Source organism: Pleurodeles waltl, chromosome 5 (genome assembly GCF_031143425.1).
Source record: "Pleurodeles waltl isolate 20211129_DDA chromosome 5, aPleWal1.hap1.20221129, whole genome shotgun sequence".
NCBI lineage: Eukaryota > Metazoa > Chordata > Amphibia > Caudata > Salamandridae > Pleurodeles > Pleurodeles waltl.
The window spans coordinates 1519503482-1519521669 of NC_090444.1; positions in this window are offsets into that span (position 1 = coordinate 1519503482).

An 18188-nucleotide genomic window follows, 5' to 3' on the forward strand; every position below is an offset into this window, starting at 1 on the left:
AACTTATAAGTCATCTATATGTCTAACCTTTACCTGGTAAAGGTTAGGTGCAAAGTTACTTAGTGTGAGGGCACCCTGGCACTAGCCAAGGTGCCCCCACATTGTTCAGAGACAATTCCCTGAACTTTGTGAGTGCGGGGACACCATTACACGCGTGCACTACATATAGGTCACTACCTATATGTAGCTTCACCATGGTAACTCCGAATATGGCCATGTAACATGTCTATGATCATGGAATTGCCCCCTCTATACCATCCTGGCATAGTTGGCACAATCCCATGATCCCAGTGGTCTGTAGCACAGACCCTGGTACTGCCAAACTGCCCTTCCAGGGGTTTCACTGCAGCTGCTGCTGCCAACCCCTCAGACAGGCAGCTGCCCTCCTGGGGTCCAGCCAGGCCTGGCCCAGGATGGCAGAACAAAGAACTTCCTCTGAGAGAGGGTGTGACACCCTCTCCCTTTGGAAAATGGTGTGAAGGCAGGGGAGGAGTAGCCTCCCCCAGCCTCTGGAAATGCTTTGTTGGGCACAGAGGTGCCCAATTCTGCATAAGCCAGTCTACACCGGTTCAGGGACCCCTTAGCCCCTGCTCTGGCGCGAAACTGGACAAAGGAAAGGGGAGTGACCACTCCCCTGACCTGCACCTCCCCTGGGAGGTGTCCAGAGCTCCTCCAGTGTGCTCCAGACCTCTGCCATCTTGGAAACAGAGGTGCTGCTGGCACACTGGACTGCTCTGAGTGGCCAGTGCCACCAGGTGACGTCAGAGACTCCTGCTGATAGGCTCCTTCAGGTGTTAGTAGCCTTTCCTCTCTCCTAGGTAGCCAAACCCTCTTTTCTGGCTATTTAGGGTCTCTGTCTCTGGGGAAACTTTAGATAACGAATGCATGAGCTCAGCCGAGTTCCTCTGCATCTCCCTCTTCACCTTCTGATAAGGAATCGACCGCTGACCGCGCTGGAAGCCTGCAAACCTGCAACATAGTAGCAAAGATGACTACTGCAACTCTGTAACGCTGATCCTGCCGCCTTCTCGACTGTTTTCCTGCTTGTGCATGCTGTGGGGGTAGTCTGCCTCCTCTCTGCACCAGAAGCTCCAAAGAAATCTCCCGTGGGTCGACGGAATCTTCCCCCTGCAACCGCAGGCACCAAAAAGCTGCATTACCAGTCCCTTGGGTCTCCTCTCAGCACGACGAGCGAGGTCCCTCGAATCCAGCGACACCGTCCAAGTGACCCCCACAGTCCAGTGACTCTTCAGCCCAAGTTTGGTGGAGGTAAGTCCTTGCCTCACCTCGCTGGGCTGCATTGCTGGGAACCGCGACTTTGCAAGCTACTCCGGCCCCTGTGCACTTCCGGCGGAAATCCTGCGTGCACAGCCAAGCCTGGGTCCACGGCACTCTAACCTGCATTGCACGACTTTCTAAGTTGGTCTCCGGCGACGTGGGACTCCTTTGTGCAACTTCGGCAAGCACCGTTTCACGCATCCTCGTAGTGCCTGTTTCTGGCACTTCTCCGGGTGCTACCTGCTTCAGTGAGGGCTCTTTGTCTTGCTCGACGTCCCCTCTCCATTCAGGTCCAATTTGCGACCTCCTGGTCCCTCCTGGGCCCCAGCAGCGTCCAAAAACGCCAAACGCACGATTTGCGTGTAGCAAGGCTTGTTGGCGTCCATCCGGCGGGAAAACACTTCTGCACGACTCTCCAAGGCGTGGGGGATCCATCCTCCAAAGGGGAAGTCTCTAGCCCTTGTCGTTCCTGCAGTATTCACAGTTCTTCAGCCTAGTAAGAGCTTCTTTGCACCAACCGCTGGCATTTCTTGGGCATCTGCCCATCTCCGAGTTGCTTGTGACTTTTGGACTTGGTCCCCTTGTTCCACAGGTACCCTCAGTCAGGAATCCATCGTTGTTGCATTGCTGATTTGTGTTTTCCTTGCATTTTCCCTCTAACACGACTATTTTGTCCTTAGGGGAACTTTAGTGCACTTTGCACTCACTTTTCAGGGTCTTGGGGAGGATTATTTTTCTAACTCTCACTATTTTCTAATAGTCCCAGCGACCCTCTACAAGGTCACATAGGTTTGGGGTCCATTCGTGGTTCGCATTCCACTTCTGGAGTATATGGTTTGTGTTGCCCCTATCCCTATGTTTCCCCATTGCATCCTATTGTAACTATACATTGTTTGCACTGTTTTCTAAGAATATACTGCATATTTTTGCTATTGTGTATATATATCTTGTGTATATTTCCTATCCTCTCACTGAGGGTACACTCTAAGATACTTTGGCATATTGTCATAAAAATAAAGTACCTTTATTTTTAGTATAACTGTGTATTGTGTTTTCTTATGATATTGTGCATATGACACTAGGTGGTACTGTAGTAGCTTCACACGTCTCCTAGTTCAGCCTAAGCTGCTCTGCTAAGCTACCATTATCTATCAGCCTAAGCTGCTAGACACCCTATACACTAATAAGGGATAACTGGGCCTGGTGCAAGGTGCAAGTACCCCTTGGTACTCACTACAAGCCAGTCCAGCCTCCTACATTGGTTGTGCAGTGGTGGGATAAGTGCTTGAGACTACTTACCACTCTTGTCATTGTACTTTTCATAAGAGAAAAATATACAAAACAAGGTCAGTGTATATACACATAGCCAAAAAGTTTTGCATTTCCTCTTTTCACTCTTTTCTAAGTGCTGAAAAGTACTTCTAAACTTTCAAAAAGTTCTTAAAAGTTTAAAAAGTTTTTTTTCTGTCTTTCCAAAAAGTTCTGAAAAGTTTTTTCTCTTTGTCTATCACTTAAACTCTCTCAAAAAATGTCTGGCACAGGCCAAAATGTTGAACTGTCCAAACTTGCATATGATCACCTTAGCTGGAAAGGAGCAAGGAGTCTCTGCATAGAGAGAGGTTTGAGTGTAGGGAAGAATCCTTCCTTAAAACTGTTAATTAATATGCTTAGAGTACAGGATAAGGCCATAAGTGCCCAATCTGTAGAAAAAGTAGCTAATGGTTCTCAATCTGATCCAGGGACTCCCCCAGGAAAAAGTTCAGGAAAGAAACTTCTGAGCCTGCCCATTACTAGACAGTCTAGCATAGTTGGTACAGAGGTTGAATCACACCATACTGATGGTGTGCTCTCACATTATGCTGGTAGCCAAGCTGTTAGGGTGCCCTCTGTAAGGGACAGGTCTCCTTCTGTTCATTCCCATCATACCTCTGTATCTAGAAATGTCCCTCCCACCCACCCTGATGACAGATTGTTAGAAAGGGAGCTCAATAGATGGAGAGTGGAACAAACCAGACTGAAGCTCAAGAAGCAACAGCTGGATTTGGATAGACAGTCTTTAGAAATAGAGAGGGAAAGACAGAAGTTGGGTTTAGATACCCATGGTGGCAGCAGCAGTATTCCCCATAGTCATCCTGCAAAAGAGCATGATTCCAGGAATCTGCACAAGATAGTTCCCCCTTATAAGGAGGGGGATGACATTAACAAGTGGTTTGCTGCACTTGAGAGGGCCTGTGCTGTACAGGATGTCCCTCAAAAGCAGTGGGCTGCTATCCTATGGCTATCATTTAGTGGAAAAGGTAGGGATAGGCTCCTTACTGTGAAAGAAAATGATGCCAATAATTTTACAGTTCTTAAGAATGCACTCCTGGATGGTTATGGCTTAACCACTGAACAGTACAGGATAAAGTTCAGAGAGACCAAAAAGGAGTCTTCACAAGACTGGGTTGATTTCATTGACCATTCAGTGAAGGCCTTGGAGGGGTGGTTACATGGCAGTAAAGTTACTGATTATGAAAGCCTGTATAACACAATCCTGAGAGAGCATATACTTAATAATTGTGTGTCTGATTTGTTGCACCAGTACCTGGTAGACTCTGATCTGACCTCTCCCCAAGAATTGGGAAAGAAGGCAGACAAATGGGTCAGAACAAGGGTGAACAGAAAAGTTCATACAGGGGGTGACAAAGATGGCAATAAGAAGAAAGATGGTGAAAAATCTCAAGATAAGCATGGGGATAAGGGTAAAACCAAAGATCCCACTTCAAATCTTAAACACTCTTCAGAGGGTGGGGATAAAACAAATTCTTCCTCTTCTTCCCAACCTGCACACATTAAAAAGCCTTGGTGCTTTGTGTGTAAAAACAGAGGCCATAGGCCAGGGGATAAGTCCTGTCCAGGTAAACCCCCTGAGCCTACCACCACTAATACATCAAGCTCTAGTGCCCCTAGCAGTAGTGGTACTAGTGGTGGGACTGCTGGCAACAGTCAAGCAAAGGGTGTAGTTGGGTTCACTTATGGGTCCATAGTGGAAACTGATGTAATCAGTCCCAAGACAGTTTCTGTCACACCTAGTGGCATTGGCCTTGCCACACTGGCTGCTTGTCCCCTTACAATGGATAAGTACAGGCAGACAGTTTCAATAAATGGTGTTGAGGCCTTGGCCTACAGGGACACAGGTGCCAGTTTCACTTTGGTGACTGAAAACCTAGTGCCTCCTGAACAACACATCATTGGACAACAGTATAAGGTTATTGATGTCCATAACTCCACTAAGTTTCTTCCCTTAGCTATAATTCAGTTTAGTTGGGGTGGAGTTACTGGCCCTAAGCAGGTGATGGTATCACCTAGCTTACCTGTAGACTGTCTCTTAGGTAATGACCTAGAGGCCTCAGGTTGGGCTGATGTAGAGTTTTATGCCCATGCAGCCATGCTGGGCATCCCTGAGGAATTGTTCCCTCTCATTTCTACTGAAATGAAAAAGCAAAGGAGAGAAGGCCTGAAAACTCAGGATCCCTCTCCATCAACAGGTAAAAAGGGTATCACAGTATCCCCTAACCACCCTTCCATTCAGGATACCATTCCTGTGGTGGGAGAAACCTCTCCTGGGGTGGCACCTGTTCCAAGGGAATCATCAGCTGGCATAGCTGGACTCCCTGAGGTAGAAGTACCTCTCTGTGGGATAACTAACATTGGTGACAAAAAGAGCACCATTTTAGTTAACATGGAGCATCCCTCCAACCCTCCCAGAGAAACTTTAGTGCAGAAACCCTGTACTGCCTCACAACACTTAGGACAGCATCCCTGCCCTAGTGTGGAGCTCATAGGACAGCATCCCTGCCCTGCTCCAACTCAAGAGAAACAGCATCCCTGTTCTCTCTTCCAGCCAAATGGACAAAGTTTTTGCCCAGCTATGGCTTTTCTGAGACAGCATCCCTGTCTGGCATTTCCATCACTACAAATAGGTTCAGTGGACAATTCCCACTGCTCTAAACTAAAACATTCTGATAGAAACTCTGAAAATACATCTTCACATTGTTGCTTAGCTAAAAAACTTCAAACAGGGTGGTTTACATCCCCACAGGGAAGTAACCATATAGTGGATGATAAAGGGAGTAACCAGTCTATTGCAGAGCTACTCTCTACTTATCACCACTTAGACAATAAAGTCTCAACTGGCCAAGGTTAGCCTTATTGTCCTTCGTTTGGGGGGGGGTTGTGTGAGAAGGTAGCCTCTTTCTAGCCTTGTTACCCCCACTTTTGGCCTGTTTGTGAGTGTATGTCAGGGTGTTTGTCACTGTTTTCACTGTCTCACTGGGATCCTGATAGCCAGGCCTCAGTGCTCATAGTGAAAACACTAGGTTTTCAGTATGTTTGTTATGTGCCACTGGGATCCTGCTGGTCAGGACCCCAGTGCTCATAGGTTTGTGGCCTATATGTATGTGTCACTGGGACCCTGTCACACAGGGCCCCAGTGCTCATAGGTGTGCATGTATATGTTCCCTGTGTGGTGCCTAACTGTCTCACTGAGGCTCTGCTAACCAGAACCTCAGTGGTTATGCTCTCTCATTACTTTCAAATTGTCACTAACAGGCTAGTGACCAATTTTACCAATTTACATTGGCTTACTGGAACACCCTTATAATTCCCTAGTATATGGTACTGAGGTACCCAGGGTATTGGGGTTCCAGGAGATCCCTATGGGCTGCAGCATTTCTTTTGCCACCCATAGGGAGCTCTGACAATTCTTACACAGGCCTGCCACTGCAGCCTGAGTGAAATAACGTCCACGTTATCTCACAGCCATTTTACACTGCACTTAAGTAACTTATAAGTCACCTATATGTCTAACCTTTACCTGGTAAAGGTTAGGTGCAAAGTTACTTAGTGTGAGGGCACCCTGGCACTAGCCAAGGTGCCCCCACATTGTTCAGAGCCAATTCCCTGAACTTTGTGAGTGCGGGGACACCATTATACGCGTGCACTACATATAGGTCACTACCTATATGTAGCTTCACCATGGTAACTCCGAATATGGCCATGTAACATGTCTATGATCATGGAATTGCCCCCTCTATACCATCCTGGCATAGTTGGCACAATCCCATGATCCCAGTGGTCTGTAGCACAGACCCTGGTACTGCCAAACTGCCCTTCCTGGGGTTTCACTGCAGCTGCTGCTGCCAACCCCTCAGACAGGCAGCTGCCCTCCTGGGGTCCAGCCAGGCCTGGCCCAGGATGGCAGAACAAAGAACTTCCTCTGAGAGAGGGTGTGACACCCTCTCCCTTTGGAAAATGGTGTGAAGGCAGGGGAGGAGTAGCCTCCCCCAGCCTCTGGAAATGCTTTGTTGGGCACAGAGGTGCCCAATTCTGCATAAGCCAGTCTACACCGGTTCAGGGACCCCTTAGCCCCTGCTCTGGCGTGAAACTGGACAAAGGAAAGGGGAGTGACCACTCCCCTGACCTGCACCTCCCCTGGGAGGTGTCCAGAGCTCCTCTAGTGTGCTCCAGACCTCTGCCATCTTGGAAACAGAGGTGCTGCTGGCACACTGGACTGCTCTGAGTGGCCAGTGCCACCAGGTGACGTCAGAGACTCCTGCTGATAGGCTCCTTCAGGTGTTAGTAGCCTTTCCTCTCTCCTAGGTAGCCAAACCCTCTTTTCTGGCTATTTAGGGTCTCTGTCTCTGGGGAAACTTTAGATAACGAATGCATGAGCTCAGCCGAGTTCCTCTGCATCTCCCTCTTCACCTTCTGATAAGGAATCGACCGCTGACCGCGCTGGAAGCCTGCAAACCTGCAACATAGTAGCAAAGACGACTACTGCAACTCTGTAATGCTGATCCTGCCGCCTTCTCGACTGTTTTCCTGCTTGTGCATGCTGTGGGGGTAGTCTGCCTCCTCTCTGCACCAGAAGCTCCGAAGAAATCTCCCGTGGGTCGACGGAATCTTCCCCCTGCAACCGCAGGCACCAAAAAGCTGCATTACCGGTCCCTTGGGTCTCCTCTCAGCACGACGAGTGAGGTCCCTCGAATCCAGCGACACCGTCCAAGTGACCCCCACAGTCCAGTGACTCTTCAGCCCAAGTTTGGTGGAGGTAAGTCCTTGCCTCACCTCGCTGGGCTGCATTGCTGGGAACCGCGACTTTGCAAGCTACTCCGGCCCCTGTGCACTTCCGGCGGAAATCCTGCGTGCACAGCCAAGCCTGGGTCCACGGCACTCTAACCTGCATTGCACGACTTTCTAAGTTGGTCTCCGGCGACGTGGGACTCCTTTGTGCAACTTCGGCGAGCACCGTTTCACGCATCCTCGTAGTGCCTGTTTCTGGCACTTCTCCGGGTGCTACCTGCTTCAGTGAGGGCTCTTTGTCTTGCTCGACGTCCCTCTCCCTGCAGGTCCAATTTGCGACCTCCTGGTCCCTCCTGGGCCCCAGCAGCGTCCAAAAACGCCAAACGCACGATTTGTGTGTAGCAAGGCTTGTTGGCGTCCATCCGGCGGGAAAACACTTCTGCACGACTCTCCAAGGCGTGGGGGATCCATCCTCCAAAGGGGAAGTCTCTAGCCCTTGTCGCTCCTGCAGTATTCACAGTTCTTCAGCCTAGTAAGAGCTTCTTTGCACCAACCGCTGGCATTTCTTGGGCATCTGCCCATCTCCGAGTTGCTTGTGACTTTTGGACTTGGTCCCCTTGTTCCACAGGTACCCTCAGTCAGGAATCCATCGTTGTTGCATTGCTGATTTGTGTTTTCCTTGCATTTTCCCTCTAACACGACTATTTTGTCCTTAGGGGAACTTTAGTGCACTTTGCACTCACTTTTCAGGGTCTTGGGGAGGGTTATTTTTCTAACTCTCACTATTTTCTAATAGTCCCAGCGACCCTCTACAAGGTCACATAGGTTTGGGGTCCATTCGTGGTTCGCATTCCACTTCTGGAGTATATGGTTTGTGTTGCCCCTATCCCTATGTTTCCCCATTGCATCCTATTGTAACTATACATTGTTTGCACTGTTTTCTAAGACTATACTGCATATTTTTGCTATTGTGTATATATATCTTGTGTATATTTCCTATCCTCTCACTGAGGGTACACTCTAAGATACTTTGGCATATTGTCATAAAAATAAAGTACCTTTATTTTTAGTATAACTGTGTATTGTGTTTTCTTATGATATTGTGCATATGACACTAGGTGGTACTGTAGTAGCTTCACACGTCTCCTAGTTCAGCCTAAGCTGCTCTGCTAAGCTACCATTATCTATCAGCCTAAGCTGCTAGACACCCTATACACTAATAAGGGATAACTGGGCCTGGTGCAAGGTGCAAGTACCCCTTGGTACTCACTACAAGCCAGTCCAGCCTCCTACACAGAGGCCCTGCCCCAGGGGGCAGTCAGGGGGTTCTTATTTCCTTTTGTCTATGACACCTTTCTGCAGTCTTGGTGTCCAGCAGTGAAGCACAGCCAAGATAGAGAGCTCACCCCTTTGCAGGACCTTTTAAGTGGGGGCGGAAGTGTCCAACAGACCTGCACCTCTGGCCAATCCAGACATGCCACATCACTTTCTTGCCCTTGTCCCCTCCTTCCTGCGCAGTCTTCTGGGAGAGCTCAAAATGGCGTCATCCAAGAGCGTGGGCCACATGTGCTCTGAAACTCAACCCTTCCTTCCTAAAATTCCTTTCAGGGATTCTCCACCCATTTCTTGGCAGGGGCTGACGGCTGGGTGATTGATGCAAGGCCCTGCTCAGGCAGCTGGATAGAGCAGTAACTGACGCTAATCTTGAGCTGAGCCAGAGAAAGATGACATTCCTAGATGACCCATAAGTTGTATAACTATGCTTCGGTAACCTACTCCATCATTCTTTTCATACAGGTTACAGTGTACATTGGTGCGACTCTGGTCTCTGTGGGGCCTAGAAGACCCGAATTATGCCCTAGGCCACTCTTTCCCCTTGACATAGAATGGAGTGTCCCTACAGTGAAAAGACAGTAAGCACACTGATGTTGACATCTACTGGAGTGTCCCTACAGTAAAAAAATACAGTAAGCACACTAACTATCCCTCTTCTGTGTACACCCATCTTATGAGGCCTACTTCAGGTCACCACCCACTCTGCATAGTTCCTTCTGCGCCTGGCTCCCAAAGTGCAGCTCTTGGGCTGGGCACACCAGGTACCCTATCCTCGCAGCCCTTACATGGGTGCACATGCGTGTGCACAAATGATCTCATGTAACCAGCCCGAGGCCTCCTACTCTTGATGTGCCACAGCAGCCTTTGCTTAGCTAAGCGGCCCCAGCGGTCACAGGCGCAGTTCATTTTACCATAACTTTATTGTGGGGGAGTCCACGACTAGGAGGCTCCCTCACAGTAAAAGGTCAAAAACTAGGTGGTCAAAAAGTGAAAAATCAGGGTGGAACAGATGGTCAGAACCATTATATATATATATAATGTGTATGTATATATATATAAATATCTCTCTCTCTCTCTCTATATATATATATATATATATATATATATATATATATATATACATACAGAGAATAGTTCTTGCTGTTTAACTGACAGTGTCAAACGAAGCCGGTGCACGTTAACGGGCGCAGGACCCGTTAATAACTATATAACAACAAAAGTTATCCAAACTACGGCACTCCAAACAACGACTGATTTATTTATTCAAGGCTGTCACCATATTTTAAGGAGAACAATTTCTCAACTTGCAAAGGCTACGCGTTTGAACCATTGCGGTCTTCTTCACCAGCCCAAATAATTACAGAAGACCATTCTCCCTTAGAAAATATACCCATGGTGTCCCTAGATATAAAAGACAGATCATTATGTGAAAAGAACGCCACAACACCCCACATTTAAAACAATTTCAAAAACACCCCAAATAAATCCAAATCTTAATTAAAATAAAATTATCCAAAAATAATAATAATGTCTCAGTTATTATGAAAATATATATCGAAAATTTAATTATCAAAAAATGTAGACTTTATTTTTTAGATTTTTCAATTTTTAAATTTTTCAAAAAACTTTTTAACAAATGCTTAATTTGATCATTTTTAACAGAAAAAGTATGATCTATTGCCTGATATGATGATCACCACCATTTTGGCAAGTGGCCATTCACCAAATTTTTCGGCAGTATTCCATTATCCCAGGAAATATCTGAGGTGTTGCAGTCTTTTTAAAAAAAAGTTTTCTCAATTTATAGAAAATATTCAAATACACAAATTATAATTCAGGAGTTTGGGCTATCATCCCTCTCTGCAAAGCGCTTTCTCATCCTCCCACCTCCCAGCTGACCAGACCCGCATCTCCATCCCCTTCTTAATGGCGGCTGCTGTTCAGCCATGCCACTGGCTGTCAAATCCAAGCCGGGCTTTGCCTGTCCACACCTGGACTGCGCCCAACACCACAAACCCTTGTCAACCTTCCATCGCTACAACACAGGGACCCTCTCGCCACTGAGACTTTGAACCCAGACGACCTCAGCTTCATCCTTCTCAATATTTGCTCCCGCCACAAACATGCTGTAAAAGTCTGCGACCTACTGGGACTATCTACATCAGCCGGGGATGACTCCTGGTGGCTATCCACCCTCAGCATCCCCCCACCCTAATAAACCACACACACAACCTCAGCTTCATCCTGGACTCATCGCTCACCATGACTTGTTCAGTCAACTCTGTTGCATTCTCTTGTTTTCACACACTATGACTTCTCCAGATGATCGACAAATGGATCCAAAGGAGTGCTGCAAAACCATGACCCATGCCCTGGTTACCAGCAGACTCGAATATGGCAATGCCTCATATGGTGGCACCATTCAGGAAAACCTGAAGAAACTACAACACATCCAAAATGTCTCCGTCAGACTCATCCTTGACATTCCCTGCCACAAACACATCTCCAATCACCTAAGAGACTCCACTGGCTTCCTTTTGATAAAATAATTAATTTCAAACTCCTCCTCCATGCATACAAGGCCCTCCACTACCTAGGACCCATCTACCTCAATCACGGCATCACCTTCAACTCACACACCAGACCCCTCCGCTCAAATCAACAGGTACTAGCCACTGTGTCGTACATATGGAAGACCTTGGCTGGTGGAAGATCCTTTGCCTACCTCATGGCAAAGAGCTGGAACGTCCTGCCCCTGCACCTCAGGCAGTCACCATCACTACCTCAGTTCAGGAGGGACCATAAATACTGTCTCTTCAACTGAAGCTCACAGGACAAACCCCCTTAGCACCGTGAGATCCTTACGGGTGAGTAGTTGCACTCTATAAACCCTGATTTGATTGCTTTTGGTGGGGACAGAGCCATGGATCTATCGTGAAGCAAAAATTCTGTTGCTATTTTGTGTTGAATGTGTGCTTTTGGTTTCAGGGATCAGCAACGGTTCCACAGATCCAAGTGAGACAATTGAAAAAAGAGTTTAAAAAAACATAAACTAGTGTGTTTGTGATTAGGGTTGGCTCTGAAAAGAGCCTTTCTGTTTCCGATGTGTAGATAATTATTACACATAGAACAGGATGTTGTGTTTCAGGTTGTAAAGGTACATTCTGTTGCCTTTCTATGTGAAATTAACTCTATCATTCCTATATATTTCGTCCATATCAAAGTGTAAATTGCTGTGGTATATAGAGCCCATGTTGTGGCAGAAACAGTTTTATTGACATGTTTCCTGAATTTGTCTGTGTGCACATAAATCAGTTGACCACTTCTGTCTTTGTCAAATGTTGGAGAATATCAAAGCAGTGTGAGAAAAGTACCATTAATTTTCCAAAGCTATCTTTGTTTTGGATTTCCAGTCCTACCCCAGTAATTGTGCCTAGGTCATTGCCACCACAGTGCACAATCATAAGGTCTGGAAATGGTAATCCACAGTGCTTTTAACCAAAGGCAGCAATTGATGCCACTTTAACTCTTTCTGGCCAACCCAAGTAATCTATACTTTAGGTGAACACAAGTCCATGTCAATGTCACTCTTTTTAGCAGTCTCTCTTGCCTGAAACACAAAACCGTGATCCACACTCTGACCATTTTTAACGCAAGTGGGAGTAGCACACAGGAGAAAGCTGCTGCTCAATGAGGCAGTTTTGAAGATGAAAGGTAGTTAAAATGAAGGACAGCATGTAAAAAAATAAAATAACATATTTGATTGGATGGTGGGGTTGTGCAGGGAAGTAAATCAGGTGGTGACTTTAAGACAAACAAAAAAAGCTAACTCTGTGATTGACTTTTCACTAATAAAAAAATTATATGGTGATCAAGTTATGCTTCCAATTGCAATTAGTCAACCACCTATACTATGCTGTACTTTAATTTGAAGCTAGTATGCTGGTCACAGAAAGTCTTCTGAATGCTTGACGTACTTTTAGCAGAGAGTTTTCCAAACATGCTTACTATGGATAATGAGCTAAAAAAGTGTGAGGGGAAGGGAACTAAAAAGACTGTACTGTGAAAGTTAAAAGGAAAGCGGTGTGGATGCAATGCTTATTATTGAGTGTTTGCCATCTAATACAGTTGTTTATTATCAAGTAAAATGTAAATGCAAAGTATTAACAGTACAATGTTAAATGCTTTTAAGGGATCCACTGCAAATTTGCACAGAGGCCCACGCTGAATTTTGCGGCGAAGCAGCAAATCCCCCCAAAAAACATCAAATTGAGCTTCTTAACAGAAGTGTAAGAAAGGTTTAATAAAGACTGATCAGAAGTGGTATAAGAAAAACAAAATATGTATGGGAGGTTATGATTTGCTAACTACATAAGTCTAACTGAAATCAGAGTGGGAAGGTTTGCCATTATTGGTTGTTTTATACTGAGAGTGCAACACCATTTTTGTACTTGAGACATGACATTTTTACTAACAAGATATTCTAAGTAAAACTGAAATAGAAATTGGTGAACAGCAAATACATTTCACAGGTATGTCAATAAGGGTGTACTTTTGAAAAGTATATGTATGTGAGTGCATAGAAGGTGAAAGAAAGTATATAGATTTTACACTAAAAGGGAAAATAAAAGTGTAGGTAGATGATGATATTAGGCAAAAGCATATTAACCTGCAAAGGAGAAAGAAACATTTCTATAGAGAAACATATTGCTATTATATTAAGCCACTATTAATGAATGTGTTTGGAAGTAGATGTGTGTGATAGAATGTAGTAAATAATGTAATAATATATAATTTGTACCCGCTCACTCATACACCCAGTTACACTCTCTAAAAAGTACTTATGAACCCAAGACAGATGTGGCCAGATATAAAAACTGACACCCTGAGAAAGACACCAGTAAGATCATTCACAAACCCATTTACTTACCTATACATCCACTTACATAGTAATTCATACACTCATGCAGGCACTGTTAGATTCACACAGACACATGTACAGGCATTGATGTTTCCAGCACTCGGTGAGTTACAGACACACTTACACACCTATACAATCAGTTATACATCCATTCACCCACCAATACAGTCACTCACACAAATATTTAGAAATTCATGCAGCCACTCACTGAGCCAGTCAGACAGTGGCAGAGGGACTTCCACTCACATAGCCACACAGAAATACTATGTACAGCACTAACTGAGCTACTTGCACATAAAGTTTAATAGCGTAACACCCAATAACACTTACATACTCATTGGAACCCTTGCAATTAATAAGACAGCCAGTCACACACCAACATAGATCCTCACACATCCAATCACATACCCATAAAGGCACTGACACACTCACTCACATATGTATGCAAGTACTGATACACCTAGTCGCCAGTCCATACAGTAACTCATATTTGCCTTTATATATCCATACTGAGAGACTCACACTGCCTGTAACACACTGCATACCCACTGCTTTCATAAACCCAGTTGTAGTCCCAGAAAAACGCTTGTGTACCCACCATTGATATAGCCGGACAGCAACTGCAACACTGAGAAAGACGAAAATAAAACCATTTGTGCACACAGTTTTCACGTATACGTCCACTTACCTGGTCATTCACCCGAGCAATGCCGGCATTGTCATATCCAAACAGAGAGATATACAGCCATTCATGTACCCAGCACTCACTGAGTTAGAAACAGATGTACAAAGTCATAAACTCAGTTATACATTAAGTTGCCTATCTATACAGTCACTGACATACCTATTTTCAAAAGCATGAATCCACTCAAACACCCAGTCAGACAGTGACAGAGGCACTTACACATCCACTCACATACCTACAAAGCACTTACGTATCTAGGAGTAACAGAGCTACCTGCACACACACTTCCATATCTCAACACTCACTAACACATCCAGTAAGCAACCCTTATAGTAACGTACATACCCATTTGGAGACCAATGGTGTTACTAAGACAGCCAGTCACACACCAACATAGTTCCTTGCACATCCAGTCACACACCCAGGGAGGCACTGATACACTCACTCACATTTATACTCTAGTACAGACATGCCTAATCATCCATCCATACCTTAACACATATACATATTTATATATCCATACTGACAGACGTATATAGCCTGTTACACACTGAGATGACCACTTACGTAGCTACGCTACTTACTTATCTATTGTATGTAATGTAATACTATGTAATTTAAAGAGGAATTATTCCTAATTTGCTCTCCAGACATCTACATGTGTTTAACGAGGAGGATTTACGATCCTGGAGAAGAGAAAAAGAAGAAAAAAAACAGAATAAACAGTACTATCTGCCCAAAACTTAGAGTGAAAAGGGACATGATGTGAAGAATGTGCTGGGAAAAAAAGTTGCTGGTCATGTTTTCAAAGTAATATGTGGAAAAATGCAAAATATGAGAAAACTTTAAAAAAAAAGCTGGGTTTTAAATCAACTCACAAAGGACAAGGAATAAGTGACATTGAAAAGAAAAGAAAATTATAAGAAAGCACTTAGTTTGACAAGAACACAGAAACAATTTAAAGAAATACGAAGGCGAATGCTTCCACAGTACTACAAAATTTGGTGTGAAACATGAAGGCGTATAAGAGGTGAAATGCAGCACTGAAGCAAAAGCAACATATTGAGAGTGTAGTTGAAAAATCATTTGCTGTGAAGCGGAAACTATTTATGTTGATACTCAACAGAATGAGAACAATGGAAAACAACTATGCAAAGGAAAAAACAAAAAAAGGCTTAATAATAAATGCCATTTTTGATTATTTTTTTTAAGGTGAATGGAATTGCACGTCTCGTATGCTGTTCTTTAATGAAGAAAGCTTCCTAAATGAGAAAACATCAGTGCATGCAGTTGAAACAACAGATTGATGCTATCAGGTAAAGAGGGTACTTCCTTTGCAATAGAGGAGAAGGTTCCTAAAAATATGGAGGGAGAGATAATTGAAGAGGTACAAAGAAGGCATAGACATAACCCTGCATATAAATGGAATGGTAGCAGTATTTGTAGTGTTTTTCAGGCATCAATTGATATATTAAGAAATGTTCTACTTCAATTTCCAGATAGAAGTGTGAAGTGGAAAAATGCAATGTTGCAAAGATTGGATCTGTGCAAAGTGAGGAAGTATACTAATTTACCAGGACATTCACTGGTGTGTCTGTCTCGGAAAGTGTGCATAAGCACCTTCCACTATTTCATTAAAAAAAGCAAAATTTAGATAGAAGAATTTTTTGTAAAAAGTCCAGCATTATGGTTGGAGAAATGAACAAAGCACTTCTGTATGGCATAGTATCAGAGGTTGCAAATGTTTGTGAAGATATTCAGTTACATTTCCTTAGTCCTGAAGTAAAGGCTGGAGAAAAGGAGGATGTGGTATGTCCAGGTGTAGAGGACCACAACACTGATATTATCACTGATAACTTTGCAGAAGGAATAGAAAAGCTTAATGAGGTTTCTACAGAGAAACCAAACTATTGGCCTGGTTTAGAGTTTGGTGGATGGGTTACTTCAGCACAAAAGTCGCCCACCATACTATGATTTACATGGGATATAATGGAATTATAATACAATGGACGGGATATCCATCACATTTGTGATGGAGCAACCCCATCCACTAAACTCTAAATCAGGTCCTATGTTTGTTTATGCTGTTGACCCACTAATTACAAAAGTCAAATTCGAAATGTTGATTTGCTCTTGAAAATTAAGTAAGAAAACAGAGATAAGTGGATAAAAGTTGCTGTGTAATTATTTGGGGAGGAACAGTCCAATTTATCAACATGGCAGATCATATGTAAGTATTGATATTGGAAATTAGAGGATAACAAAGTGTCTGCCAGAGCAGTACATAATAAGTTAGAGTTTGTTTCAAATCACACTGGAACTTTGACATCTAAATTTTGCTAAAACAATACTGATACAATCTATACACCCTATTCAACTTCCACCAACTGAGCTACCAGAAGGCCTTAAAGGTAGAACGGTGTGCTTACTTCAACATTTTAAACACAATATTGAAACTGTGGGTGAAGAGAGAGATGTAGATGAACCGCTTATTATTCTACTCAGTGGTGTAACCATCAAAAACAAGAAATCTAGCAGGAACTAGTAGATGCAAATAAGGTGATGAAAGCTAAATGATATCTCAAACAGAATAATGTATATTCCAAAGATGTAGATGTTGGAAGTTGTAAGTGTAGGAGGCTGGCCTGGCTTGTAGTGGGTACCAAGGGGTACTTACACACTGTACCAGGTCCAGTTATCCCTTATTAGTGTTGAAGAGGTGTTTCTAGAAGCTTAGGCTGATAGAAGGTAGCTATAGCAGATCAGCTTAGGCTGAACTAGGAGACATGCAAAGCTCCTACTATACCACTGGTGTCATATGCACAATATCATAAGAAAACACAATACACAGATATACTAAAAATAAAGGTACTTTATTTTTATGACAATATGCCAAAAGTATCTCAGTGAGTACCCTCAGTATGAGGATGCCAAATATACACAAGATATATGTACACAATACCAAAAATATGCAGTAATAGCAAAAGGAAGTAAAGCAAGCAATGTAAAGTTACAGTAGATTGCAATAAGAGCACATAGGTATAGGGGCAACACGAACCATATACTCCAAAAGTGGAATGCGAACCACGAATGGACCCCAAACCTATGTGAGCTTGTAGAGGGTCGCTGGGACTGTAAGAAAAAAGTGAGGGTTAGAAAAATAACCCACCCCAAGACCCTGAAAAGTAGGTGTAAAGTGCACCTATATTCCCCAGAGAGCACAGAAGTCATGATAGGGGAATTCTGCAAGGAAGACCAACACCAGCAATGCAACCAAAGTGGATTTCCAGACGAGAGTACCTGTGGAATAAGGGGACCAAGTCCAAGAGTCACGACAAAGTCGAGAGTGGGGAGATGCCCAGGTAATGCCAGCTGAGGGTGCAAGGAAGCTGCCACAGGATGGTAGAAGCTGTGGATTCTGCAAGAACGAAGAGGACCAGGAATTTCTCCTTTGGAGGATGAATGTCCCACGTCGTGAAGAAGCTTGCAGAGGTGTTCCCATGCAGAAAGACCACAAACAAGCCTTGCTAGCTGCAAGGGTCGCGGTTAGGGTTTTTGGATGCTGCTGTGGCCCAGGAGGGACTAGGATGTCGCCACTTGGATGAGGAGACAGAGGGGGCGCCCAGCAAGTCAGGGAGCCCTCACATAAGCAGGCAGAATCCGCAGAAGTACCGGAACTGGCACTTGGAAGAGGAGTGAACGGGAGCTCACCCGAAGACACAAAAGGGAGTCCCACGACGCCGGAGGACAACTCAGGAGGTTGTGTACTGCAGGTTAGAGTGTTGGCGACCCAGGCTTGGCTGTGCACGAAGGAAATCCTGGAAGAGTGCAGAGGAGCCGGAGCAGCTGCAAATCACGCGGTACCCAGCAATGCAGTCTAGCGTGGGGAGGCAAGGACTTACCTCC